This window comes from Mustela putorius, unplaced genomic scaffold, assembly GCF_011764305.1.
Source record: "Mustela putorius furo isolate JIRA1106 unplaced genomic scaffold, ASM1176430v1.1 tig00003845_pilon_pilon_pilon, whole genome shotgun sequence".
NCBI classification, from domain to species: Eukaryota; Metazoa; Chordata; class Mammalia; order Carnivora; family Mustelidae; genus Mustela; species Mustela putorius.
This window is the reverse complement of record NW_025421998.1, coordinates 87,094,462-87,121,759: the sequence shown is the minus strand read 5'-3', so window position 1 is coordinate 87,121,759 and position 27,298 is coordinate 87,094,462. Positions and strand designations below refer to the sequence as shown.

Here is a 27,298-nt window from a genome sequence, read left to right as displayed (position 1 = left end):
TCCTGCTCATTAAATGTATGATTTGGGCCACAATCCAGTCTTTCTGTCTCCCCATCTTTCAAATGACCATGGGTTCTTCAAAGTTTTGTTCTGGAAATTCAGAGAGATGAGATGTGTGAAGGTGCTTTGTAAATCTGTCCTCCTCATCACCGTACCCCTATGACATTCTTGTAGGTGACTGCCCCTGTCCTTGTATTTGGCCATGTTAATAAGGATTGGGCATTCTGCATACAGATTCCACCATCGTCCATGGGAAGCCAAGCGCCAGTGCTCTCCCGCCTTTTCCTAAACATCTCCTGACTCCCTGACTACCTTCCTGCCCTGGCTAACCGTGCATCTGTCCCAGCAGTTTGCTGGAAAAGCAGGGGAGATGATGGCATTAAGAAGAACAAGATTGAGTTGCTCATTTTTGTGGTCTCCAGCCACGTAGAGAACCCAGCAGCCCCAGGCAATGGGCCATTGGCTAGAGAAGGTGGAAGTTTGAGTTAGAGTTTGTTAAGGAGGATCAAAAGACAATAAGGAGGCTGTGGTTGAAGTGATGGAATCTTAAGTCACAAATCTGTGTAGGGGAGCAGAGTCTGCAGAAAGTGCTGTCGTCTGGGAGGGGCTGTTCCTGGGGAGTGGCTGATGGTCTCAGAGGGGATGTTTGGGAGAAGATAAGGAAAAGCCTTGTTGAGAGCTGAAGTGTGGTTAGGCTGAGCAGCAGGGAGACTTAGTGGAGCATGGCTGAGAGCGGCCTCCAGAGTGGTGTAGAGATGTGGCTTCCTAGGCGGTAACTGCAGCCAGAGAGCACCGCCATGCAGTTGTACGAAGTCTAGTGCCTTCTTTTAACTATGGTCTTCAAGGATGACTGTGTACCTGAGGACCATTGTTCAGTAGAGACATTGGCTACCCCTTCTTATGTTGGGTATAGTCACGTATTTGTGGACAGAATTCAACGAACTGCTGCCCTACTATAATCCTTTTCATTCATTTGAACACACAGATGATAATGCCTTTAGCAGGAAGAATCATGTAAGAATGGATGAAAATAGGTGTGCCTAAAAATAAGGCACCTGTGATTGGGAAGCATCAGCTTTAAATTATTCTGAGAGAATGTTGGCCATTGAGAAATTGGGTTCTTTAGTTGTGTTGGAATTTGGATCTTAGATGTGGAGTCTCGGGTCTAAGAGTTCCCCCTGCTGTCTTCTAAAAATGGAAACTGACAGGGTAAATGCAACAATACCTTTCTCTTTCCATTTCTGACTGCTAATAAGAATAATAAAACCATGTGCTTTTCTTCCTTATGCCCCCAGTCCTAGACTTATTGATGCTTAGTCAATATCTTTCTTTCTTTCTTTCTTTCTTTCTTTCTTTCTTTCTTTCTTTCTTTCTTTCTTTCTTTCTTTCTTTCTTTCTTTTTTTAACCTAAACTGTTTATTAGGTAGGAAATATGCAAACATTACTGTAGTAGCAATAACGGTGGAGCTGAGGGTACTGCATCTTCTCCATGCCTGCAGCGAGGGCCACCAATACTGTGGCAGAACTTGTGAACCTTTCCAAGGCCACCACTCTTATGACCTGCACGTGTCAGTCTTCACTTCTCCCCGTGCGGGCAGACTGGTTCTGTGATCCACTGGGTGTCAGGATTTCCTCTAATAGCTTTGTGGATTGGATCCAGGAGGATGACCTCAAAGAACTTGTATGTGGAATCTCGGCCAACCCAATAAGAATTCAAGACTCTTGGAGCCCCACAGGGGCATCCAGCTCGCTCCTCTGTAGCCAACTGAGGCTTCGAGCAGACTTTGAGCTGGTTAAGCCCATGAGGGAAAGGCTTGCCATAGGTCGCACCCCTAGGAACTGGGCGTTTGCAGCTGCCACACTGTACAGGAATCTGATAGATGACATAACTTTGCTTGGCCTTATACTGGAGTCTGTGTGGTTTACCGGGCCAGGATAGGAGGGTTGGGTGGTGGAGCGCAGATAGCTGTCAGTGCTGCCCATGGTGCACCCCGAGAAGAAAACACATCATGTCGGACTGCTGCTTCTGCCACAGCTCCTGGATGTGCTTCCAAGTGCCCCCATTGGCTTAGCTATGAGCCAAAGGCTGCCGCCAGACGGAGAGGCTTAGATGTATTTCTTAACACATTTAGTTATTTCCCCCACTATGGAAGATGCCACAGACTCCAAGCCTGGAGTGAATCATGGAGTCTGTAAATTAGAAGCCATCACCGTGATCCCCGGAGAAATGACTGCTAAAAGCCCGACGTTGGAAGAAGAGATGAAATATAAAAAGTAGCAACTGTGTTGAAGTACTTTGGCGATGACTGTCCCTAATGATGGCCTTAGTTCATCCATAAAACAAAACTCAGAAGCACTTCACCTCTTTCTGTCCCGATGCCTAGAGAGAGACAGGGAGATGAAAGACTCTGAGGAAAGATCTCCTTTACAGATGGCCAAGATTTAATCAGGGATTTAGACTGCATGAAGACAGAAGCCTCAGTTACGTAGACATGCACTTCCACGGAGCACTTGATTTCCCAGGGATGCCAGATAATTGAGTTATACCTGAAACCCTGAACCGTCTGCATAACACACAGGCACACACACACCCAGCTTCTGTGTGCCAGGAGGTGTTAAATGCTCTGAAAACTGTAATTAAATAGCTGACGTTGTGCCGCAGAGCCACCACGAGCATCGACTGGTGCCGTCCTTCAGCGTGCCGCGCTAACATTCGATCCCGGGAGCTGCGACGAATCCAGCCCCTGTTGGTAACACATTCGAACTAAGAGGTGTGTATTCTTGTTCATGTACTTTTTCATTAGCACTAATAATGCTAATGGGAGTGACAGATGTGATATGTTTTTGCCTCTTATCACTCACACCTTTTAGGTAGCGAGCTCCTTGGAGGAGGTAATTTCCCATGTGATACATTTACAGAGCCATGTGTTTAATAGTTTTCCTCAAAAGAGAATATGTCCGTAGGGACTGTTTATTAGTGGATGGACTCTGGGGAAAAGAAATTTGAATTAAATCAGTTTGAACCACTGAAGAAATTATGATGACAATTAATATAAATGGGAATGCCACACACTCACTTGTTCTTCTGTGTTTTTCAGGATTTTTTTTTTTTTTAAATTTCTTACAAGATTTCAAGGTTTTTTTCCTCCCCCCAGACTCGTGAATTTGATGCTTGAGTATATACCCTCTTCATTCCTCCTCCGCAAACCTTCCTATTGGTTCAAAGGGCTCTGTAGTGTTTAAGTGAGTGACCGACAGTTCTCAGTATTTGAAACCATGCAAAGCCGTCTTCTTCTTGTGAGTACTCATCTCATTAAGGGCTTGTATGCTTGGTTATTGTATTCCCTCCACCATTATAGCAAATACTTAGTTTCTTTTTTGAGAGACCCAAAATGGATCTGTCTGGGATGGCCTGCTGCTACTCAACACCCTGCAGCTCCCCACAACCCCAACTCTCACACACTCAATGTTCACCGCACCCCATGCCTTGGGGGAACAGTGGCGGTCCGGTCCTCACAGCTCCGGCTCCTCTCTGGGCGCTTCTGCCTTCTTCTCCCCCAGGCTCAGAGATCTCAACTTTCTTCCTGGAGAACTCCTTTCCTAGTCCTTTAGTGATGGCGGGGGGAACTCATGGGGATACATGTGTGAGAAGATGGTGGAGGAGCCCTGCTGCTCTGGACGGTGGCATGTGGGGACAGCTTTCTGGCATTCTTATTTCCATGCAACATGCATGTTTCCTTAGAGACGATAGTATAGAATGACGGTTAGGTTACCTAGGATCACAAAGTTTTTATGTTAACGTGGTTCAGAAATGTTATAGACTAAATAAGGACTTGTCTAGGATGGTTTGGGACTGAATGCATTGATCTCCGCAAACCAAATTCCAAATGACCTTTAGGAACAGCCCATTTCCAAATCATGTATAATCTCTGGTCTATATTTCTGTCTCTTCTTGATGGGTTACTCAGATTGTTTACTCAGGCTCTGGAAATAGATGTACTAAGCCTGCGGTGTAGCATGGAGGAAAGAGTGTGAAACCCTGCCATTATTAGCTTTATGTCCTTGCGCAAGTCATGTAATGTCCATGAGCCTCAGTATTTCCATCTGTTAAATGGAGATGATTAATAGCCACGATACTTCACAGAATGATTGGGAATATCATCGGAGATAATGTACATTAAAGTGCCTTATAAGTTGTTAGGCAGGGATGTAAACCAAAGATTATTTAACAGTTGGATGGAGAAGAGCTGTGTTGGCAGGTCTCTCAGATACCATACATTTTCTTAAATTGTTGAAGGTATTTGCTAGGATTTTTTCCTCTTACCATTTTATAACACCACTGATGTATTGTTTTTAAGTAATACAGATTTTTAATGAATTAATATTCTTAATGGCTGTATGCTTTATAAGTAAAACACTTTACAGTAGTAAGGTGCTTCAAAAAGGCAATGTCCTTTTTTGAGTGATTAAAAACATGCTAGTCTCTATGTAACAGAAATGCTCGCCACTAGATTAAATCTTAATCAGTAACAATGTTTCACTAATTACAAAGTTGCTTTATATATTGGATAAATTGCTGTTTGTAAATATTGAATTATATTAACTAACAGAGCTGATTGCCAGCCATAGAATAAAGCACAAGGTTTGCTAAAAGCTTTCATCAGTGGTTCAAAGTAGGTAGGCACTGCTGCCTAATATTTCACTTAGCATGGAAAGGCAGGTAATGACATTATGAATACATTTATAATGCAGGCCAATTTCTTCTAAAATGCATGTAAGTATTATTACTTTACCGGGAGTCTGTGAAATATGATTTATTTAATGCATTTCAGCCCCCATAATATTAAGACATAATTGAGATGCGGAGTAAAAAAAAAATTGCATGCAGTCAGTATGGTACATGAATCATAGACTAAATTGCTTGTAATTTTAAAGGCACTTAGAAAAATTGTGAAATTTATATAATGCATTCTTATGTTTGGAAAAGGTTATAAGAACAATAGTCTGGTTATTTTAGTAGTTCAGTCCTAAAAATAGGACTTATGAAGTATTCCTAAACCTAAGATAGCCATATGTGTGAGGAAATCCAAAACTTCTTATGTCCAGTTCTCATTAAATAATTTCTGTGAGTTTTTCTTTTAAACCTCTCATGTTTAGTGAAGTCGCTGAGCAGTATATAATTTCTATAAAGGCCATAATCTAGTTTTTATAAACTATGCAACTGGATGAATGACAACATAAACGTTGCCAGCGTGTTTAGAAGGGAATCAGTTAAATGGTACTTGGAATTTTGATGATTATTGCTTTGAAAAGACTGAAAATCACAGGTCTTGGCTTTATAGTTTAATTACTTGCTTAACAATTGCTAGTGATTCACTAAATCACAAGGCTTCCAAACAAATAACATCAGTAACTGCTGCCATGCCTGAGCAACTCCAATTTTCTTGACAATGGCTACCAAACTGTGTTTAGCCTAATATAAACTGTTAGTTTAACAGCAAGCAATAGGAGTTTCGAGTGTACCATTGATGAGACGCCAGCAAATTGAGCGCTTTACCAGTGGTGACACTTATGTCAAGAATAACTTCAGCGTATTTCATCAAGACCAGTTGGAAAAGCAAATATAGTAATTATCCCCATCCCTTTTTGATATTGGATTTAATAATAACAAGCACCGTCCAGCCCTCCAGGGCTTCTAATTAATAATTGGTTCTTGAGAACACAGCATGTGGCTCCTCACAGTTGGAAGAAGGCTGGCACTCAGGGTGAGCTTAAGGTCCTTCATACTTTTGTAGGCCGGGGTCAGAGCTCCTGGTGATGGTTTAAAGGGAGAGCAAGATGCAGGTGTCCTGGTAGGAGAAGTTACGTGGGCTTTTATCGACCTGTGCTCTCTTTCTTCACTGTGTCTTCACTTCATGGCATTTCTGTGAGTTCATGCCTCTTCCATCTTGCCCTTTGGCAATGGCGAGCTCTTTATTCCAAGTACCTTCTTGCAGAATTAGATGATTTCCTCAGTTTTTACGTAGGTAGCCATCCCCGTCTTGCTCGCATGAGTCACCTGAACCCCTGTTCTTTAATATTTTACCACTGAAATAATGTAAAAGGACATTGCGGACTTGCATTTAAGTAGTGATAATAAAGCGTAATATTTTATCAAGCACTTGCTTTTGCCAGGCTCTGTGCCCAGAATTCCACATGTATCTAATTTGATTGTTATAGCATGAGGTGGTAGTATTACTGTTCCTGTGATTGGAATAACTGAGGCTTAGAGAAGTTAAGTAATTCACCTTTCACCACTAGGCAATCACTTTGGCTTCAGACCCATGCTTTGAGCTACTACGTACGCCATTGAGTCTAGTATAAATGTGCCTTCTGAGTTTGTGAACATTACTTATTTAGTTGTGACCCTGTATGAAATATGGCCCTCCTTGGTGTAGAAGGGTACTTAAAATTTTTTAAAGTCGTGACCTCCAATAATACATTTTAAGTTATGATGCAATGCACATGGATATATTAATAAACACAAGAAATTCTACTTTCTGCCCTCATATTTTCTGTTTTATTCTGTTTTCATTTTTAAAGACAGTGGGTCGTAATCCACTAAAACATTTTCACAGTCCTCTAATAGGTAGCAACCTACAATTGGAAAATCATTGAGAATCAGTGCTGGCCTTCTGAGGTCCAGGCTCGTCAGTGAAATCTGAGTCTCACTGGTTTTATGTCTCACTTGCTTATATGCTGCCTCAGGTACTTGCACTTCTAATTTTGTTAGTTTTCTAATTTTGTGGGACCTTAAGTAGTTTTGGTAGTAGGCGTTTGTGAGTGATTGAATTCTGAGGATGGATTAATATCTTTCCTGAGGCTCAAGAGTTTCTCCTTTGCCGTTTCATCATGGTCCTTTGGGGGCGTCGTGTGGATTTGAGATTGAGGGTTATTCTCAGGCATAACAGCAGGGAGTCTGCTTGAGAGTCTCTCCCCCTCTCCCTCTACCCTGGCCCTGCTTATCCTCTCTCTCTCTCTCTCTCTCTCAAATAAATCTTAAAAAAGTAGAATTGAGAAGATGCAGGGTAGTCTCTTGTCTTTGTTATGTTGCACCCTTTGCCAGGCAGACCTACCTAATTATTGGCCAGAAGGCAAGACCGAGGTTGTTGCCCCACATCTCTTTGCCTAGAATGAACTGGTAGCACAGACTGGGGTAACCAAACACCAGCGTGACATGCGGTGCCCACGTCCTCTCATGCCGTCCCTCCTTGAGCCAGCAAATTTGGGTACCTGTGCCATGCTGGAAGCCTCTAGGGTTACAGTGGGAAGCTTGACACACATGCTGCTGCTTTGAGTAGCCGTTCTAGTGAGAAGACAGTTGGAAAATAAGCAGATATACATTTATCTGCTTATTTAACAAAGGCAGGAAATATTTGAGGGGCAGCACTCTGGAGTAAGATGACTGTAGTAATTCTCCACTCATCTGGGCTCCATTCTCAGGGTGGTTAGTTTTGCCAGTACCTGCAGATGTTCCAAAGTAACCCAGAATGGGTCCGCCAAAGGCTACCACCGGATTTCCACTTGGGAGAGGCCTGTAACTCAGGGGGAGACTGTTCTGAAGAACAGGGCTGTGCAGGCCATGGAATAGCAGCATTGCTGTCACTTGGAAGCTTGTTGAAAGTGCAGACTCTCTGACCCAGCCCAGATCTACTGAGGCAGAATCTACATTTTAACAGGATCCCCAGGTGAATATGCGCATTAAAATTGGAGAAGCCCTGCTAGAGTAGTGGTTCTCTGCTTGGCTACTCTAGAAAAATAGGGTTGGGTAGGATAAGTCACTCCCAGCATAATGACATTTTGTCCAACCTTGAAGCATCTACTAGGGTGGAAATTGTCAGATGCTGCCACTTAACTCACTCCTGCTACTCCCAGCAAGACCGAGCAGGGTACCGTCTCCTCCCTTTTGATACCTCCCTCCCCGCAACCGGAATGGACCACCAGAAGTTCGTCCTCCCCCAGCATTCGTTAAGAAATCCCCCTGGTGGGATTCAGTTCTACATGGGTATCCCCAGCGGCCGACCTCATTCGTCTCCTTGCACCTACTTTTGGAGTAGGAGCCCTTTTACCTGTGGTCCCCTTGCTCCCAGACTCCGCTAGCCATGTCCGTGCCCGTGTGTGTAATAAACCTTTGAAATACTTGGGATCTTTGTCTTAGCTGTGCTGTATTTTGGTGTTTTGACCTCTGGTATCTTTTTGGAGGGAAGGACCAGCAGACCCAGATATAGACCAAGTCCAACTGGGGCTAAAAAAAAAAAAAAAAGAACATTTCTGCAGGGTAGGACCTAGGATGCAACATGTTTCAAAGCTTCCAGATGATTCCAACTGGCAGCCAAAGTTGATATCTTTTATGTTTTTAGGGCCCTAGAACAATTTAGAAGCAACTTATGATAAACTCTGACTGATGCTTTCCATGTCCATCATTGAAATACACCCTCCTCTGCAGATGAATATGTAGAACGCAGGCTGAGTGTACACCCTTAGAATCACTTGGTCTTGTTCTCACAAAACTCATGGCAGCAGAACAGAGAGCCACCAGAGTTGAATTTGAGTCACCACAATGAGGCTGACATCAGATCCTGTGGAAAATAGGTGGTTACAACTGTGACTCAGTTGATAAATGAATAATAGCACTTTAGCATTTGAAAAATGCTTTTTAAAAAAAGTTCTTTTCATGTGTAGGAAATTTTTGTCTATCATTTTCATCTGACTCAGGCCAGAATGTGCTCCACATTTGTGGAAGTGATCCAGACCTAGGTTTCTGTGTGATTCTGAAATTGACAGCTGTAGTCCCAAACTTCCACACTCTGGAAGGTTTTCGCGTCAGCCTTGCTTTTTTTGCCTTTTGCTTTTTCAGATGACACAGAGCAGAAAGGATCAGTTGGGAGTCCCTCAAAGCCAGACGATTAAATGGGATTAAGAGAAGGTATTCTGAGGCGGGGAACGGTGACTAGATGAAAGAACTCAGGGGGGAAGATTTTGAGGTCCTTAGATTTGATGACGTTTTGGTAAGCCAGGGCTATAAGCTGTGGCTTAGAAGAGACACTCAGGTGGAAAAATTGAAAGGAGGTCCTTAAAATTTTGTAGGATGTAAAAAAGAGAAATTTTAGCAGAAAAGGTTCGTGTGCCAGTAATGAGCCTGATCTGAAATACTGTCCTTCCAGCACTTTGATACGTGTCTATCAGTGGGCTGGCTTTGACGTTCCGACCCTGCATGAGCTGGCTTAACTTGTGAATCCTGACTAAAAGGAAACAGTTGGAGATGGCAGGTTCAGTGCTCACGTACCACAGCGATGGGCTCCCGAGTTGGGCTGGCCAATAAGCAGTTCCTTCCAGGACAGAGACCAAGGGAAGCGCCTTGCTTTTGCTTTGTCTTAGTGCCTGCATGTCTCTGACAAGTGAACAATAAAATGTACTGTTTGATTTTAGACAGTCTTGCTTCTTTTCCTCTGTCCCTCCTGCAATCTTTCTTTTTCATGTCGCATTCATTGCATGAGGTGCTTTTCACCTCTCCTTCCTGACCCTGGGTTCCAGTCAGTGTTCATTGGTAGCTCTCACCCAGGATGTGCTCTAATTGGCAAAACTGTAACCTGGTAGCAGCAGTTCGCTATTTCAGTTTCCTAATTGGTGTCAGGGTCTGCTGGTGAAGCCCAGCTATGTTGGACTGATGGATAGATCGGCCGCTGTGACCGCCACGCTTCAGTCTGACCAACAGGTTTATTGCTTTTTGAAACCAAAAATTAAAATGTTAAATATATCCTACAGTGTTCCTAGTGGGTCTGAAATGAAATCAGCTATTCATCATTAAGGAATACTTTCAATGTTACCTGAAGGTCCCTTGGGTTTGCAACTCAAAATTTTGTTCTATTTCTAACTCACAGCTGGCTGTTTTCTTGCTTTCATAATGCACTGTAAAGCTGCCTTATATTTCACACCGCCTGCTGCACAGTGGGTTTCTTCTTTTCAGAAGTAACGCAGACATTGTGTCAAACGTGTGCGTGTTGGGGGTTGGGCTGGCATTTAGAGACCCCTCACAGAACTTGAAATTTACAAGCTCATTTACATTGGTCAGTGAGAAGGTAAGTTGTTAACTGAATCCTAAGAAAAAATGATACAGATTCTTTTTCAAAAGCTCTTTCATGTAATTGACATTTATGTCAAAAGTATAACTGAGGAGTTAGGCATATGAGTGTAGTATAATGACTGTTTACCCAAATTAATGCCTGAAGTTACAGAAGGCTACAAACTGCTGCATTTTAAAAGCGAGTTTTAATACTTTGATTAGCATATTACACTCCAGTATAATAAACCAATGTAATAATCTTAAAGAGATCAAGTGTTACCAGTGAGCAAACCTCTGATGTTTTTGTCTCTTCGAGTTTCTGTAGCCAGCACTTAATCATTTATAGCAGCATTTCTTTTGTAGAAAGAGTCCATCTTTATCAACACACAGTGTGTTTTAAAACATTCTAGTAATACTGTCTTGTATTTGTTTGCTTTATACTGATTTTCCGTAGAACTTTCCTGGCTGTTCTTCCTCTTGTGCCTTTGAATATCCTCAAATTAAGGAGTTACTATTTTACATTTTATTGCGGGGGGGGCGCTGAAAAACAAAAGTTACGTGACTTGATGGAAATCACTACTTCCACATAAGTGACCAAGTTGTGGCTTGAACCAGCTCTTGTGACTCCATGTCTAGTGTTTTCCCACATTAATATATTGCTCTCTATGTGCTGAATGTATCATTAGTGCTCTGGGCATTACAAAGATGACTCACACTCTCTTGGCCTAAAATTCTAGTTCAGAAGATCAACATAGGCACAGGTAGAAACACAGAGTACTAAAGGGCCGAGGTAGAATTCAGGCTCTAGAGATAAGGTTGGGCTATAGGGATGAATGAGGAGAGAGCCTGCCAAAATTTCTTAGAAGAGTGAGTATCTGAGCTGGAACTTTAAAAAGGAGGGGTTAGGGGTTTGAAAGGTTTTTGGCATCCAAACTGAGAGGACAGCTGGAACAAAAAGATCCAGAGGTGGGAGAACCCATAGATAGCAGAACCTGCTTCTGGATGTTGAGTACACGAATGTCATTGGAACTTACGGGCTGGGTAAGGCGGCCTGTTAATGGCCGACAGGTTAGAAGGCACAGAGTACCCAAACGGCCAGTCTTGTGGCCATGTCGAGGCAGATTAAAGGAGAGATAAAAAGGATGAAATCTTTTAGGATAAGAATGTGGGCTAGTCTTTCCAGCAAGGCGAAGCTATTTCTATTAGGAGACTGTACATTGGCATTCAAGGGGGGAGATTATATATGGTAGGCATTGCTGAGTTTAGAAGTGGAAGGTCCAAAAGGAGAAGTGAGCTACACCATACCATAAAGATTACTCTGATTTCAAAGACTGACAGGAATCACTAAGTCAGTTTAAGGTTTCTGTCATTTTGGTGTATTACTGAAGCAGCAAATAGGCAATCCTAAGGCCATCTGATGAGGTAAGGATCCATGTGACTGGATGGAGAGGCTTTCTCTTACTTTCTTATTTCCTTAGGGCAGACCTTAAGTACTGTGGTCCTTAGAGCAGTCATGGAGGAAATACTCTCTCATGTTCGTGGTGTTCAAAACTATAGGTTCTCTGACTTTGTATATGAAGCTGAGGAAGGCACTCTCCCAACCCTTAAACATCTACCTGTCACTATAAGAAGAAAGACTTCCTGTGCCTATTCCTGTGTCATGTTTCTTACTGTCTAATTGGATGGTGATGGCTTGAGATTTGGTTAATGACCAGTTATGTTTCAGGTTGCTGTGTTTGAAGTACCTCCAAGACATCCATGTGGATATATTCATTAAATAAATTAGAGGCAGTTTTGGAACTGGGGAGGGTGGCCAGGGATGGAGAGAGGTCTGAGAATCTTTCTCACAGCGGTAAAGATCGGGAGTGGGGAGATCTCCAAAGAAGAGAATGTGGACAGAAAACAAAAGAGGGCAAAGGTAGCATTTTGGCAGATACCCGCTGGAGGAAGAGTTGTGGAGGAGATGACATAGGAGCCATCTGCAAGGAGAGAAGGAGGAGTATTGGCTGTGAGCAGAAGAGAGAGCTTCAAGAAATGGTTCCCAGAGAGGGCCAGCAGGATGAGCGCTGATGGGAGGCCGTTGACTTAGGCAATTATCGATCAGTGATTAGCTTACCTAATAATGTGCATACCTCAAGCAGTGGAATCAGAGCCAGCTTTCAGGTAGTTAAAGAAGGGAAAAAAGGAAAAAGCTGAGGAAGTTACTTTTCTGTCAGGACTTTAACCTGTGAAAGAACTGTGGTGAAGAATACATACCTTGAAGAAGCAGCAGTGTTTTGGGAGTTTTCCCTTATTTTTTTCCTTCATTAACCCCCCTTCTTTTAAATAATTTTTCTTCATTGTTTTTAGCTCATTTTTTAATTCAAGTATAGTTAACACACAGTGTTGTATTAGTTTCAGGTGTACAATATGTGATTCAACAATTCTGTGCGTTGCTCAGTGCTCATCAGGATGCGTGTACTCTCTATCCCCTTTCTCTCTTTCGCTCATCTCCAGCCCCCCCAGCTGCCCTCTGACAACCACCAGCTTGTTCTCTATAGTTACAGAGTCTGTTTTAGGTTTGTCTCTTTTTTTTTCTTTGTTCATTTGTTTTATGAACAAATAAATTCACACGCGAGTGAAATCATATGACATTTGTCTTTCTCTGACTGACTCATTTCACTTAGTATTTATACCCTCTAAATCCATCCATATTGCTGCAAATGGCAAGATTTCATTTTTTTTTAAGATTTTATTTATTTATTTGACAGAGATCACAAGTAGGCACAGAGGCAGGCAGAGAGAGAGGAGGAAGCAGGCTCCCCACGAGCAGAGAGCCCGATGCAGGGCTCTATCCCAGGACCCTGAGATCATGACCTGAGCCGAAGGCAGAGGCTTTAACCCACTGAGCCACCCAAGCTCCCCAAGATTTCATTCTTTTTTATGGCTGAGTAATAGTCCATTTGTGTGTGTGTGTGTCTGTGTCTGTGTACCACATCTTCTCTATCCATTCGTCAATGGAAGGACACTTACATTGCATATCATGGCTATTGTACACAATGCTGCAATAAAATAGAGGAGCATATATCTTTTTGAATTAATATTTTTGTTTTCTTTGGGTAAATACCAAGTAGCGGAATTACTGGGTCATATGGTAGTTCTATCTTTAATTTTTTGAGGAGTCTCCGCATTGTTTTCCATAGTAGCTGTATCAGTTTGCATGGAGAGGTTTCCTTTAAAGAGAGATTAATGTGTTTGAGAGCTTAGAGCAGGAATCCAGTGGCAAGAGAAAGATAAAAAATGCAAAACGGTGGTAGTAAGTTGATAGAACACAATCTTAAGGGAGTTTTGGCGGGGGGGTGGGATATATCCAAGTTTAGAGATGAGGGTCTTTGAAAAGGGAAGAGAAATCCTCTTCAGAAGATCATGTGAGGAAATTTAAATTGGAGGGAGAGAAGTTTGCAACCTAATGGGCTCCATTATCTCAGTTACAGGATTCACCGAGATTCTGTATTCTACTGTGTGAATGCCAGGTCAGTTTTTTCTTCAGGGCAGGTCTGAGGCAACCTCAGGTGAACAGGGTCAGGTGAGACATGATGGAATGGCCAGCCCGGTGCATCTTTGTTGCTAATCAGATGTTGATACCTCTTACCTGACTGACTTGTCCTTTCATGGTCCCAACTTGAATTTCACCCAGGTCTCCTGGACTTCTTTTAGTTTTTACCCTTTATCCTTGATTTCATTCTTTTCACGTTCTGGGTCTTCTTCTTGCCTGGGTCCATCCTCCTCCCGTAACAGGATACCCTCCTCATCAGGCCTCCAGCGAAAGACCTTAGCCTAGTCTTTCTGAGGGAATCTTCTGTAGGTTCTGTGCTTCCAAGAGAGAAAGAGGCTGCAGTTGCTTCACCTGTATCAATCAATAGACTTACTATCTGAACACTTAAATACGTTCCGAAGATCCTTCGCGATATGGATATCTTTGATTTTAGGGGTAGTGTAAGAAACTTCTTGGGAAAGATGGGACCTTTTAAAAAAGTTAGAATGAGGGGCGCCTGGGTGGCTCAGTGGGTTAAAGCCTCTGCCTTCGGCTCAGGCCGTGATCCCAGGGTCTTGGGATCGAGCCCCACATCGGGCTCTCTGCTCAGCAGGGAGCCTGCTTCCTCCTCTCTCTCTCTGCCTGCCTCTCTGCCTACTTGTGATCTCTGTCTGTCAAATAAATAAATAAAATCTTTTTAAAAAAAGTTAGAATGAAGTCTTAAATGTATCCAACAGATTTGAGTTCTGTCAGACTAGTTTTTGCTTACTGAAACCTACCTTTGAGTCGTCTTTAGGGTTGAGTTCTTCTGGGGCTTCTGAAATCCATTCTGACTGGCATTGGAAATGGACATCTAATTCAGAGAAGATACTATTATTAAAGATTGTCAGTTTTAAACAGCTTAATGCGTACATAAATGATAGAGCTATTTGAACAGTGTCTTTTATATTTTGAAAAATAACACTTGTTTTAGAAATTCAAGCCATTTTAAACCAGTTGTTTCCATGCACTTTGGCAACAGCTGTCGATACTATTATAAATGCTTGGGCAAGGGTCAGTGTTGTAATCTTGGAGGAGCTGAAGTTTAATACATATTTGATCAAATTACCAGCTTTTTCTACATTTACAGATGTGTAGATTTTTTTATACCTACTTGAGTAGGAACAGTAAAAACAGGGTTAGCTGTGAGGCGTTAGAAATGAGTGGAGGGGTGCCTGGCTGGCTCATCTAGTTAATTTCTCATTTGGTTAAGCATCTGACTCTTGATTTTGGCTCAGGTCATGAGATTAGGGTTGTGAGATCCAGCCCCGTGTTGGGCTCTGCATAGGGTAAGGAACCTGCTTGGGATTCTCTCTCACTCCCTCTGTTGTCTCTGTCCCCCAAACCCACCCCCACAAAAAAACAAGTTTCCAGAGACTTGGTGTGCATATTCAGAGTAAAGGAGATTTTCCATTTCACTTCATTGTGGTTAATAAAGACAGCTGGGCAAGGGGTCAGAAGCATCAGCAATCATTTATGATTTTCCATAAAACTACTGTTATACTACATTTTGGGGGACCAGACTGACATTCATCATTGTCATGGTTATAGGGAGCCCTTTACTGTATGTTCTAATCTGGGGGCGTGGGCTTATGTAATCTGTGTGAAGATAGGTATTAATAAACTGCACTGCCTAAAGTTCTGTCATCTGTTAGATTCTAATCATTAGCTCCATATCCCATAATATATAGAATTGTTCATAAAAAGTCATCAGAGATTATCTGATAAGGAGGGTGGGCACTGATACGTCATTAAAAGAAAAGCACCTCTGTGTCGAAGGTGCACGTTACGGGATGCGCTCGTGTCCATCATCTCCTTTGCTCCTCTGGTTCCCGTGAGTACTTCTTTCCAGCCTCTGTACTCCATTTAGTCTCATCCACTCCCAGGGCTCGAGCCATCAGCTATAAACCAACAACTTCAGAGTCTAGATTCTTAGGCTGTAGTTTTCGACACGGAGCGTTGAGCCGAGTCTTCTCTTCTCCCTGGCAGACTGCGTCGGAGACTGCTGTTCTCTTTCTCAGTGAGCGAGACCACCCTCTGGATCAGAAATCCAGTTGTCCTTGCCATGCCTCCTTTTCCATACCCTGCTGATTCCACTTCCTGAAAACTCTGGAATCCAGGGATGCCTGCATGGCTCAGTGGGTTAAGCCTCTGCCTTCGGCTCAGGTCGTGATCTCAGGGTCCTGGGATCAAGTCCCGCATCAGGCTCTCTGCTTGGCTGGGAGCCTGCTTCCGCCTTTCTCTCTGCCTGCCTCTCTGCCTACCTGTGATCTCTCTCTCTCTGTGTCAAATAAATAAATAATTTCTTTAAAAAAAACAACCAAAAAACCCCCCTGGAATCCAAGATCTGGCACAGACCTTATCTGGGCCTTCGTGACATTTAGCCTGTATCCCTTCAAGCATATCCCCACTGCTTGCCTCAGTGTTGCACACCGCCTCTGGAGTGGTTTGGTTTATCTCAGGTGGACCTCTGATGTGTTAGCCCCAGGCAGGATGTCCTGCAGTGGCCTGCCATGGTCTCCAGGTCAAGTTGGAGCTTCAGCAGGGTACCAAGGCGCATCTTCATAGTCTGCCCGTGCTCGGTTTTACTACCTCATCTTTGGCCATATTTCCTTTTTTTACTTTTTTTTTTTATTTATTTTTGTTATTTTTAGCTAATTATTGGCCATATTTCCAAGGGCAGCTTCAATGCCACTGCCATGAACCAGGTCGCTGAGCCTGCCATGCATTTCCAGGCTACCATCCCTCCGTGCTTTAATGCCTTTGCTTGTGAATATCCATCTTTTTCCACCTTAACTCTTTCTTGAGCCTCTTCTTTTGGAACCGTTTTTGTTAACATTTCTCCATCCACTGTGAAATTTGTTATTCTGCTTCTGTGTTTCTGCTCCACTTCCCCAGTGGATATGAGCTCTTGGTGGATGGGGGCAGCGATCCTCTGTTACTTCAGCACCTTGTATCATGACTTAGGAGTGTCATGGATCTTTGCAGAACATTGCACAGGTCTGAGTCTACATACATATTAAATAACTAAATGACTTCTTCAGGTTGTAAGAGCTACAACTATAGCTAACTCCAAAGGTTCTCCTCTAGAACTTCTGCTCCGCTCCTGTATACACCAATTCTTACAAAAATAAGTCGTGATTCGGCTGACTAAACCATTGATCTTGTTTGAGTTATACTCTGGCTTAAAACAAAAAAAGTATTGACAATAAAACAGTTCATTAGTGTGGCATTAGTATGGCTGGGTGCTGATAGGTTGTTCCATAGGTGAAAAATACCAGCCACAGATTTTTTAAAAAATCTGTATAAATAATATAAACTCAGTTAAAACTTCACATTACCATACTGAGGGGCTAGCTCGGGGAACTGTGTCCCCTGTGAACAATGCATTTAATTAAGTTAAATTTTAATATTTAGGGGTAGCAACCAGACAAATTTATTACTCCCAATATTTATATCTTATAAAGTAGTAAATTGTTGCTGGAAAGCAGTAATAAAATCCAGTCATTTTGAAATGAATTCCAGAGTCACTGTAGTACAGGGTTAATCCGTGAGGTACCATGTTTTCTACTTGCAACATTGCAGCATAATCAGGTTCTTTTAAAATTTATCTTACTTAAATGAGAAATTGTCTTCCACCCATTTGTTAGATTAGAATCTCTCCCCTTTCTAATGGAGACTGAAGTGATTTTCCTCACATCCTTTCTTTCTCCTGGCTCCCTGCTCCACTGCATTATTGATATTATTATCTTGTAAGGGTTGTTTTGTGTTTCCAGAATTTATTTTTCTCCCCCAAACTCCCCCACCCTCTTCCCTTCCGAACAGATAAATTCAAAGAAAGAATAGCCCTTCTTTCATCCATTATAAATCATTTTTCATTTGAGCATGTCATCTTGCTTTTTTGTTACAATGAAGATCAAAGGGAATCAGGTTCACCACTAGTGTTCAGTTCTTTTCAGTTCTGGGCCTTAAAGAAATAGGATCTAGTTTAATTTGTCGCAGCTTTAGATCTCTCTCAAGGCATGTGGCACTCAGGTGGCTGGGCATGAATTCATGCTGTGTGTGTATGTGTGTGTGAGAGAGAGAGAGAGAGAGAGAGAGAGAGCGAGCAAGCGAGCTGGACATTTGGTATTTCATATGCTTTGCATTGCATATCCCAGAGATAGCACATCTCAAAGAACGTGTTTGTATTGGAATATTGCTTGCTTCTATTTAAACCAAGCTGGGAGTCCTTTAGAGATCCTCATTTAAAAATACGTACTCCGTAGTTTGAACTCTGGTGTCCTGTGAATTTTGTATATTCCACACTTGCTTGGCCTTTTTTCCTTTTTTTTTTTTTTCTTTCTTTTTAAAGAGGTTAGAAAAAAAGAAGAAGAATTTTATAAAAAAGGATTTCAGTCCCTCACTCTGATCACAGCCGGTCTGTCCCTTTTACACCATGACCTCTCAGTTGTTGGTTGTCTGAATTTGGAGTATTAGCAGGTCAAATGAGGAGAGGTTAGTCCTTCCCTATATTTAAAACCAGGAATAATGAATTGCCCTTAAATGACTGTGAGACAGTGACAGATTTATAAATTAAAAACAATTGAGCTATTTTTAAACACCCTGCTTTTTACTTCATCCTGTGATTCATGTCTTTATGTCATGTTATTGTGAGACCATCGTTGGGTAATATTAGACCAAATCCTTCCCACTCAGTAGGCTGCTTGTCTGATCATTTTTAGCCTCCAGAATTTCCATATGATGTATTCCGTATTTCACTAAAACCAAGTCTCTTTTTCCTAGTCTCATTATCATCACATAATCTCACCCTGGTCAGTCAGCTTAACACTTCTTTTGTTAAGAAGTGCCAACAGTTCTTTTGTTCTCATTCCTTATTTCTCCAACTGTGGTCAAGGTTCCAGTCTTCTGGTTATATTTAGTCTAAGGTTTGTAAGCCAAATGCTATTCTTAAGGTTTTGATGAGTTGTCTGCAAAGGATTGAGGTGTTCTTCAGAAGTCTAGTACCCATTTATTTATTGCATAGAACTAATGAATACTTAAACACTTCAACTGTGTATTTTTGGGCTTCATTATTCCTGCTCATTCCCTAAGTCAAATTACACTTCCCATATGTGTGTTTCTTTTTTATCTTTGGGTTGCAAAAGTGTTTAAACAAATCTTTCAAAGTCTAAAGGCCAAAAATATTTCCGGTTATTGAGTGGGGTCTATCTCCCACTGATAAGTTATATTCCAAAAAGTGTGTTTATTTGATTGTAGAACTTGGGTTCTGATTTTTATCTGATTTTACATGCAATTTTATGCATGAAGATCTGAAGGCACATAAAACTCATGTATAGTGAGGTTTACAGACCCTGACACCCCGTTGCTAAGAATTAAAAAAATAAATCTTATTCACAGTCAATACTATGTTCTAACTGGTTGCACTTGCCAGAAATCTGGCCACTGCGTAAATGGAATAATTTAAATTTTTTTTCTCTCTGAATATGTTACATATTTATTTCTATCTGTGTCTAATCTTATCTATCTATCCATATGGAAAAACCAGGTTTGGAGTGTCCAGTCACATACAAATCTGTCTATAAATGGATAATCACATTCCAACTATGGTGAAACACACAGGCATTTAAAACTAACTAGAATATCAAGGTTTTGAAAAAGATTATTAATACAAATTTTTTGATAAGGAAACAAATTTATTGAAGATTCTATTGATGCATTTGATCTTTGAATGTCTGTTATGACATTGTTGTGACATTGTCTATTGTGACATGGTACGTGTTTTGATCTCATTTTAGCAAGACATTATTCCAATTTGAATCCATATTCTAAGTGGCTCTTTGAGTTTGGTTTTCCTTCTTGACCTTGTGTGGGAATACGTAAGTTTTCACATGAAGGTTTACATGTAGATTCTGTATAAGATATACTTAATTTGTTTATCCAACAACATTCAGCACATTATGGATGGTGAGGGTTTGATAAAGCATGACTGTTTGAAATGATGTTTCCTTGTTATTGGCCAAGGGATTTAAAAAAGTAAGTAGTTACTTTGCTGGTAGGGTTGCCCTGTCCGTAAAATACAGAGTAGCAGTTTGTAAGTAGACCTACAGTAATGCTGACAGTCTCAGTTGTAGCTAGAAACCTGTTTAAGTGAATAAAACTTCCTAGAAATTGGTCAAGCAACTTAGAAGCCGGACTTAAATACTCAAAATAATGTTATGCTCAAGGGAAAAAATAGGGCTTATGCCTTTCACATGGACATTTGATCAAAGTTGAAATGTATCAAAGTACCTGCTGGTAATGTTTGCCATCTCCGTCTCCTCCGAAGAGAAGCCGGGTTACGGTACCGAGACTTCTTTTAGTGTGTAAGCAGGGTGTGGGGTACAGACCAGGCATGGACTCAAATCAGGGAGTGGCACTTCAGTGATGTGTTGGGCAGTTTTCTGAAGTTTGTAGTATTTTCTTTGGTGTTTAGGCTTTGGGGGACATGAACCAGAGACTGTTGATTACTTAGCTGAGGTACTTAGTGCTAATATTAGTAGTTTTGTTGGGAAAGGTCACATTCAAGGCCTGCAAATAAATTCTGAGTCAGGAGTGATTTGGTCAGTCAACTCCTTTCTTCCTTCTTAGGATAACTGGCGTTGTGCTCTACAAGCACATTCATTCCCGTCTCCCTGCACTCACCTTAAGCTGTTTCTTCTTTTCCCTCCGGCCTGACTCTTGCCTGCCAAGTTGATAACAGGTTTTTCCCTATCCTTTCTGCATTCTCTTTGTGAGCTTAAGAACGCTTATCCAGTCAACCTCAGTTGTGTGTACCCAGAAAAAGATGGCGGGAATGGAGGCAGTGCTTCTTGGCTCTTGTGTTGACTCTTTAGGGCTCTGGGTCCACTGATGGTCATTTACTGTTGCTGAACCTTTGTTCCTTCCTATCAACAGAGATGATGCTTGAAAGAATGGACTTCTCAAATCCTTTAAAACTTTACAATTCTCTGCAAATTCCCTATGTTCTGTAGGGAAATTAGACATCTCACTAACCCAGTGCCATCAGCCTCTGAGACTTGTGGTAAGAAGTCCCCTTTAGGCTTTACTGCTGCCTTTGGGCCATTTTCTAATGGAAAAATACACTCAGAATTTCAAACAATTGCCTTTGAATATAGTCTTTGGAAGATGACTAATGTAAACTTTTTTTGTGTTTATTGTCAGTGTGTGTTATGTTTTTCTGTTTTTTTATTTAAAGATCTCAAGCTCTTCTTAATTTCAGTTTATTTATTTGTAAATTGAGATTTTTGACACATCCTTCAAGAAACTATTAGGCTTATTTACTGTTTATTTTTAGGATGGGCCTAATATACAGAGGCTTGTAGATGATTAATCTTATTACTTTGCAAAAGAACAGTTTCAAGGGGTGAGTACTGAAACTTGTCCTTGTACTTGGAATTTACTTGCTTTTATTACAGTTCTTAAATGAAATTTCAGAGCCTGGAGGAAAGTAGTGGTGTAAGTATATTTCAGGAATATATAATTGGTTTGAATTCTTTGGTAGAGAAGAGTTTTATAAAATTAGAGTATCATTATGAGTAGAGTTTAGCTTTTTTGCTTGTATGTATATATAGACCCTCAAATCTTTTCAAAATTGGAGTCATAATTTACTCAGATATCATCATATTAACACTAAAATATTGTTCATGTGACTTTTTCCTTCCCCTTGTTCCACATTTAATGGCATTCAATGAGTTTTGCTTCTCTGTGGTGGTGACTTGTCAAGAGGAAACTGTCAGTGGTAGGTAGGGAACAGCCTCTCTCCCGGGGGCCCATATGAGGATATGACATGTGGTTCCCATTGTAACCCAAGCAGTACCTGTTACTGTGGTTCTCACTCAGCCAGTAAGTGTTGTTACAAAAAAGAAATGAAGTCTAGAATTATTTTTCATACTCTCATGCAACAAAGAAGTGAGCTGTATTGGGATGTATAGTTTAAAAAGCCATTTTCATGGAAAACTACAGTGCCAGATATTTAAAAGAAGCCATCTGTAAATAGCTTTTTAAAATTTAAAACCTGAGAACATTAAGAAAATATTGATGGATAAAATGAAATAATTAAGTGAACAACGATTATGTTCTTATTTTGGAAGATAGCAAGCCTGTAATTCTAAGTGAATTTGAACTTGGGTTGGAGGAGCCGTTTGTTGGGTAGACATATTGAGCACAGAATATCTTTCTTCTAAAACACACAAGAGCATGCCATCACCATCCTGGAACTCCATCATCACTTTTGCTTCTCTTTTCTATGGCAACGAACAAACAATAAACAAATAAACGATAAATAAAACACAAGTTCAGGAACTGTCCTCTCTGGGACTCATAGTCTTGTATTTAAGAATAGTAAGTTGAGAGAACTTGATCTTTAGTGTCTGTGTTTGGTCATTCAGAAAACTAGTTCTGTATCTAAATCATCTGCTTGCTTTTGGAGAGGACTTGCATGTTAGGTAAGCATCTTCTTTATATAGCTATTCATTTTCTCTCCCAAAGTGTCAGAAGACTAGGTTTTCTAGGCCTTTTGGTTAAGGTACCATATTTCTGTTAGAGCCAGGGTCAGCAAACTATCTGTAAAGGGCCAGATAGTAAATATTTTAAGCTTTGCAGGCCAAACAGTTTCTCTTGCAACTATGTAACTCTGTCATTGCAGCACTAAAGCATCCATGAACAAATATGTAAGTGAATGGATGGGGCTATGTTTCGATAAAACTTTATTTCCAAGACAAGTGGTAGGCAAGATTTGGCCCTTGGGCTCCAGTTTACTGACCTCAGTGGTAGAACAATAGTTCTCTCTCTTTGTTCATATGTGCTGTGGTGCTGCATAGATTACCCACATTATAAATAAAGGGATAGATAAAGGGGTGATGATGGTATGCATTTCTAGGGTGCCACCTGTAGCACTCTCACTTGGAAAACAACCCAGAAACCCAAGGAATGAGAGCAGCTTATCACGGGGATAATCGTTGGTCATCTGTGGTTTGTGTAAGAAGTCAGTCGGTCACAATCTTTGATACTTTATTAGTAGAGTAGGATTACTTGTCCTGCTCCTCATACTTGTGTGACATATCAGATTGTAGCTATAAGTCTTTGAGAAACACCCGGTTTAAACGGCCAGTTCTTTGGAGTTAACAGTTTGGGTTGCATTTAGAACACAATTTGTTGAAGCTGGAGCAAGACATCTCTGCTCATCCAGTGGTGTACACGGAGGCCACACACATCTTACTGTGCAGAAAATGCTTTCATTATAAGGTTAGCCAAAGAGTGTTTTGGGGGATTTTTGTTGTTTTGTTTTGTTTTTTAGTGGTATACTTTGTGTTTAATATTCCTGGATCTTTCCCTGTCTCTGCCTCCTGCAAGCTAGAATCACTTCAGACTAATCTTGAAATCTTGTGACTGGATTTGGTCAACTTGAAAGTTTGTTTTGTAGCTTTCTGGAGGGAGTCAGATCAATTGTCTTAGCGATCATGTGGTCAAAGAAGGGTAAACAATTTATGTGGGATCTTCCTGGAGCGAACCCAGGTATATGGGATTAGCGTGAAAGCAAAAGTGGTGGTGATGATTCAGCTGTAGTGGAACCCTTTGACCTCCCCAGAATCCACCTGGTAGGTTAAACAACTTCCATTCCAGTCCCTCATGAAATAGAGTCAGTCATCTCCATGGTTCATTGGTGCTCATCGCGAGTAGACTTTCTGACATTCCTGTGCATTACCTGATCAGTGAAGTTGGATGCTTACCAAAAGTAGGTCATGTTTGTTTGCAAGCCTGTTTATGTTAGGTGTTGTTATTGCATAAATTAGTTAAATGTCATGTCATCTCTTGCTATTATATGAAAAATAAGGTGAATGCTTTGGAAAGACTCATAAATGTGATTTACTGAAAACTGGCTATTGAATTAGGTGTGGGTTTGAGTGAGAGAACTGTGGGAAGGATTGGGGGATGGAAATCAAGAGGGATCCTGCATGCTGGTTGCTCTGTGAGGGTCTTTTGGTCCTCACTCATCTTTAGGAAAACCAGCTCAAATTAACGATAGTCTATTATAAAGAGGGTAGAAAACTCAGCAGAGCCATACTCAAAGAAAAGGACTCATTCTTATTTCAGACAACTGGCAAAGAATTTGTGTTTAGATGCTTTATTACAACTTAATGTATAAAATACATAGGTAGCTCTTCTATTTGTGTATCATTTACTGGTCCTGACTGTATTGTTTCCCAAATGTATGCCACACTGTGCCAGAACTCTGATTATTGTCCTCATTTTGGTGATGGAGAATCTAAGACTTAGATAGCCTGTGTAATTTTTCCAAGATCCTAAAGCTAGTAAATGCTAGATTTGAACTTCAGTGTCTTTGTCTCCCTAACTACACCATCGCCCATCCAGCAGCCAGCTCAAGATTTTTGCAGTAGATCTTTCTGAATGCAGCAGTAGGTAAGATCTTAACTTGTTATCATTTGCTATGCTAGTCCTTATTAGATTCAAAACTGGAAGTTGTCACAGAGTGAATAAGCTTTAGTGAGTGCAGGAAATATAGACAAAGCTTGACTTAAATTTTAACTGTGTTATCCTTAATGTCTTTTCTTCATTCTGGTCCTTTTTTCCTCATTTGCTTGCTCACATACCTACTTAGAATGAGTATGTTGTTTTTAACTTCTTAAAAATGCCTTTACACATATGATTTAATTTGATTCTTAAAAGAGAAGAAAAAGTCAGGTGTCACTAGCTTTATTTTTTAGATGAAGAAATCAAGGTTCACGGAATTTAAATAACCTGAGAGGGGTGTAGAATTTGAATAACATACAGAAAAGATCCACCTTGCAGTTGAAGAGCTGGATAAAAAAATATGTAGCTGCATAACACAGATATTTAGTTAAAAGAGGAGAAGTTTGAGGGGATTACCTTCTGGTAGTATGTGTAGAAGTACGACATGGAGGATTATGACTGGCTCTTTTCTAGCTACATCTGAGTATGGGATTAATTTTTTTTTAAGGATTCAGTTTCAGCAGGAGGAATTTCATTTAAAGACAGGAACTAGTTCTGGTAGAAGGAGAGTCTATTGGTTAATCGTCTCTGTTGGGATTGTATAGAACACTTTTAGATTTTATCCAGATTCAGAATAAACTCGCCAACCAAGTACAGGGCTCCGAGGTATATATATTGATTTTACTCTTCTTTTTAAACAACAGCAGAATCAAACTTGGAGGCAGCCCACACTATTTGAATGCATTCAAAAGAAATTACATACTTAGAGTTTATTGTAAATAATTTCCTACAATGTTCTTTTCATTCTCGGGAAAATAAGGAATGGTGATAAGAAGCAATGCATTTAGGGAAAAAAGAGGCTGCTCAACAAAGTTTCACTTTTATCAGTTTGTATCTTTTCCCACTGAGTGATTTAGTTATTCTTTCTAATTCTCTGGAAGAGCACTTGAATGGTAGACCCAGGCAGCCATAAACTGTTTAGGATGAAGAGTAGAAGAAAGTAGATTTAATCCAGACGTATATGGAATTGAGGGATGAGAAGGATTGTTTAACTAGATCATTGGGAAATAATTAGAAAAATAGATAACCAGTAGACAAGAGACATTTGGAAATCCAGTTTCATGAGGGGGCTCAGGAATTCATTGGCCTTCCCCCCATGTATGTGAGAGTCCAGAATGGCAATGCTAACTTCGACTTACCAGAGAAAAGCATTCTGCTTTCTTTGAAAAATTAGTTTTTTTAAAACTCACACAAAGCATCACAGTTTTACATGTGTCATAATACTGTGTCTTCTTACTCTTTGTTCTCCATGCTCACAAAGTTAAAAATTAGAGAAGTAATGGAAAGATCGGGGAGAGATTCATATAAGCAAAGATGAAGAGACCTCAGAATGTATTTGTTAAATTAGGAATAGGGAATTTTTTTTTTCTCTGAATTTTTTTTCTTACTAATTGTCTGGAGGGGGGAAAAAAAAAAAGGAATCCAGCCATAAGAAGTAGTGCATGGGGGGTGAAACTAATGCTTCTGGATTTTGAGAGTCAGATGTGTGACGTACTCAACTTGACCTCTTTTGAACTTGGAAACAACAAAAAACTAAGGCATCACATACATTTTTGCCCACTTAAGGGCAAGAACAAAAATGAGGAAGAAGAAATAAGCCAAGAAAAGAGCCACGAGGAAAAGGAAATTCTTGATAAGTGCAAAGATGGATAAATAAGGGAGGGAAAGATTATGACAAAGAGTCTAAAAGTAAACACCAGAGGAAAGAGAAAGAGGGAACAATAGAAATTATCCCCATCTGCCCTCACCATGCCAGTTCCAGCACTTTCTCAGGCTTCCCGGCCCATGCTTTTGCCCGCTAACAAGGCTTGATCAGAGTAAAGCTTTGTCAGAATTGCTCCCATGCTTATTACCTCTGTCTTACCCATGGCCACACCTGTTTACCTCCGCTTTGGTTCCTTGCTGCTCTCTCCCAATGGATGCCCTCCAAGCTTGTGGTATCTATAGGACTTCAGAGTGTCCTTGTTGAATTTATCTTTTTCTTCTCTGTTTTAGCTTCATTAGTAAACTTTTCCTCCCATTGTTTCTAAATTGATGTGTTTAAGTAATCTGACGAGAAAGTGTAGAGCATTTGAGGGTTCCTGTTCTCTTCACCCAGCACACACTTACTCACACACATCTGTCAGACAGGGGGTGCTGGTTTGCCATAGCTGCACCCATTTCTTCCATTTTTAGGCTCCGTGGTTGAGAGCTTCAAAGGCTGTTGACTGGAAAAGGAAAGTATGTTTGTACTTTGTTGAAATCAAATCTGTTGTGACTATCACAACAAATAGGTCATACTTTTTTTTAAGTTTAACCATTTTTTTTCTTTACCTGTTCTATGGAAAAATCTGTTTCCTATTGAATCTATACATAATCGTACTAATTTCAGGAACACCTTGGATGAACACAGTTGTATGCCCAGGTCTCAGTGGTTGAGGTTGTGATGTCATTTCTTCATGTTCAAGAAAACAGACATGCAGAACCCCTTTCTTTGGTTGGCTTCTATGTCCTAAATTAATCAGAAGTTAGAGAGCCTTTGGCTCTTTATATCCCTGATTTTCATCCAGATATCATTCTAAATCCATTGCTCATCAACACCCATTTGGCTTGGTTTGCTGCTCATCAGTGTGCTCTTGTTTTGTAGTTGCTTCCAAGCGGGTCATAGTGATGCCACATCGTTCTCAATTATCTTTCCACCTGTCTTTATAGACTCTCTCCCCAGCCTGTGCTACCAGCCTCAGACCACTGGGGTATCCCTCAGCTGCTGATTCTTCACACTTGTTCAGCCTGGGCACGATATAGCAAGAAAGCACTGTGTCATAGACACCTCCCCCCATTCAAAGTCTTGTGTATTTGGGGTTTGGGGGCTTAGACAATGTAGAATAAGCAGTTCAGGTACTCACATGTGGTGCCAGTCCTTGAATGCAGTCTGCTTTTCCACCTTTAGGCTTCCTGCATTCTGAGCCTGGACGGCCCTTTCTCTTGTCTGGTGGATGAACAGCTACTCCGCCTCTAGGACTCACCTCAATGTTGACCTCGTTGGCAAAGCCTTTTCTGACTCCATTGGCATCACTTTCTCTGATTTCCAT

General features: G+C 40.9%; 1 protein-coding gene and 1 pseudogene across 3 annotated transcripts in view; one reads left to right on the top strand and one right to left on the bottom strand.

The window, feature by feature from the left end:
• Window positions 1–27,298, top strand: part of CHCHD3 (coiled-coil-helix-coiled-coil-helix domain containing 3) — a 277,804-nt gene that overhangs the window by 134,023 nt on the left and 116,483 nt on the right. The gene's annotated exons all lie outside the window — the stretch shown is intronic.
• LOC123394810 lies at window positions 552–27,298 on the bottom strand (annotated as a pseudogene).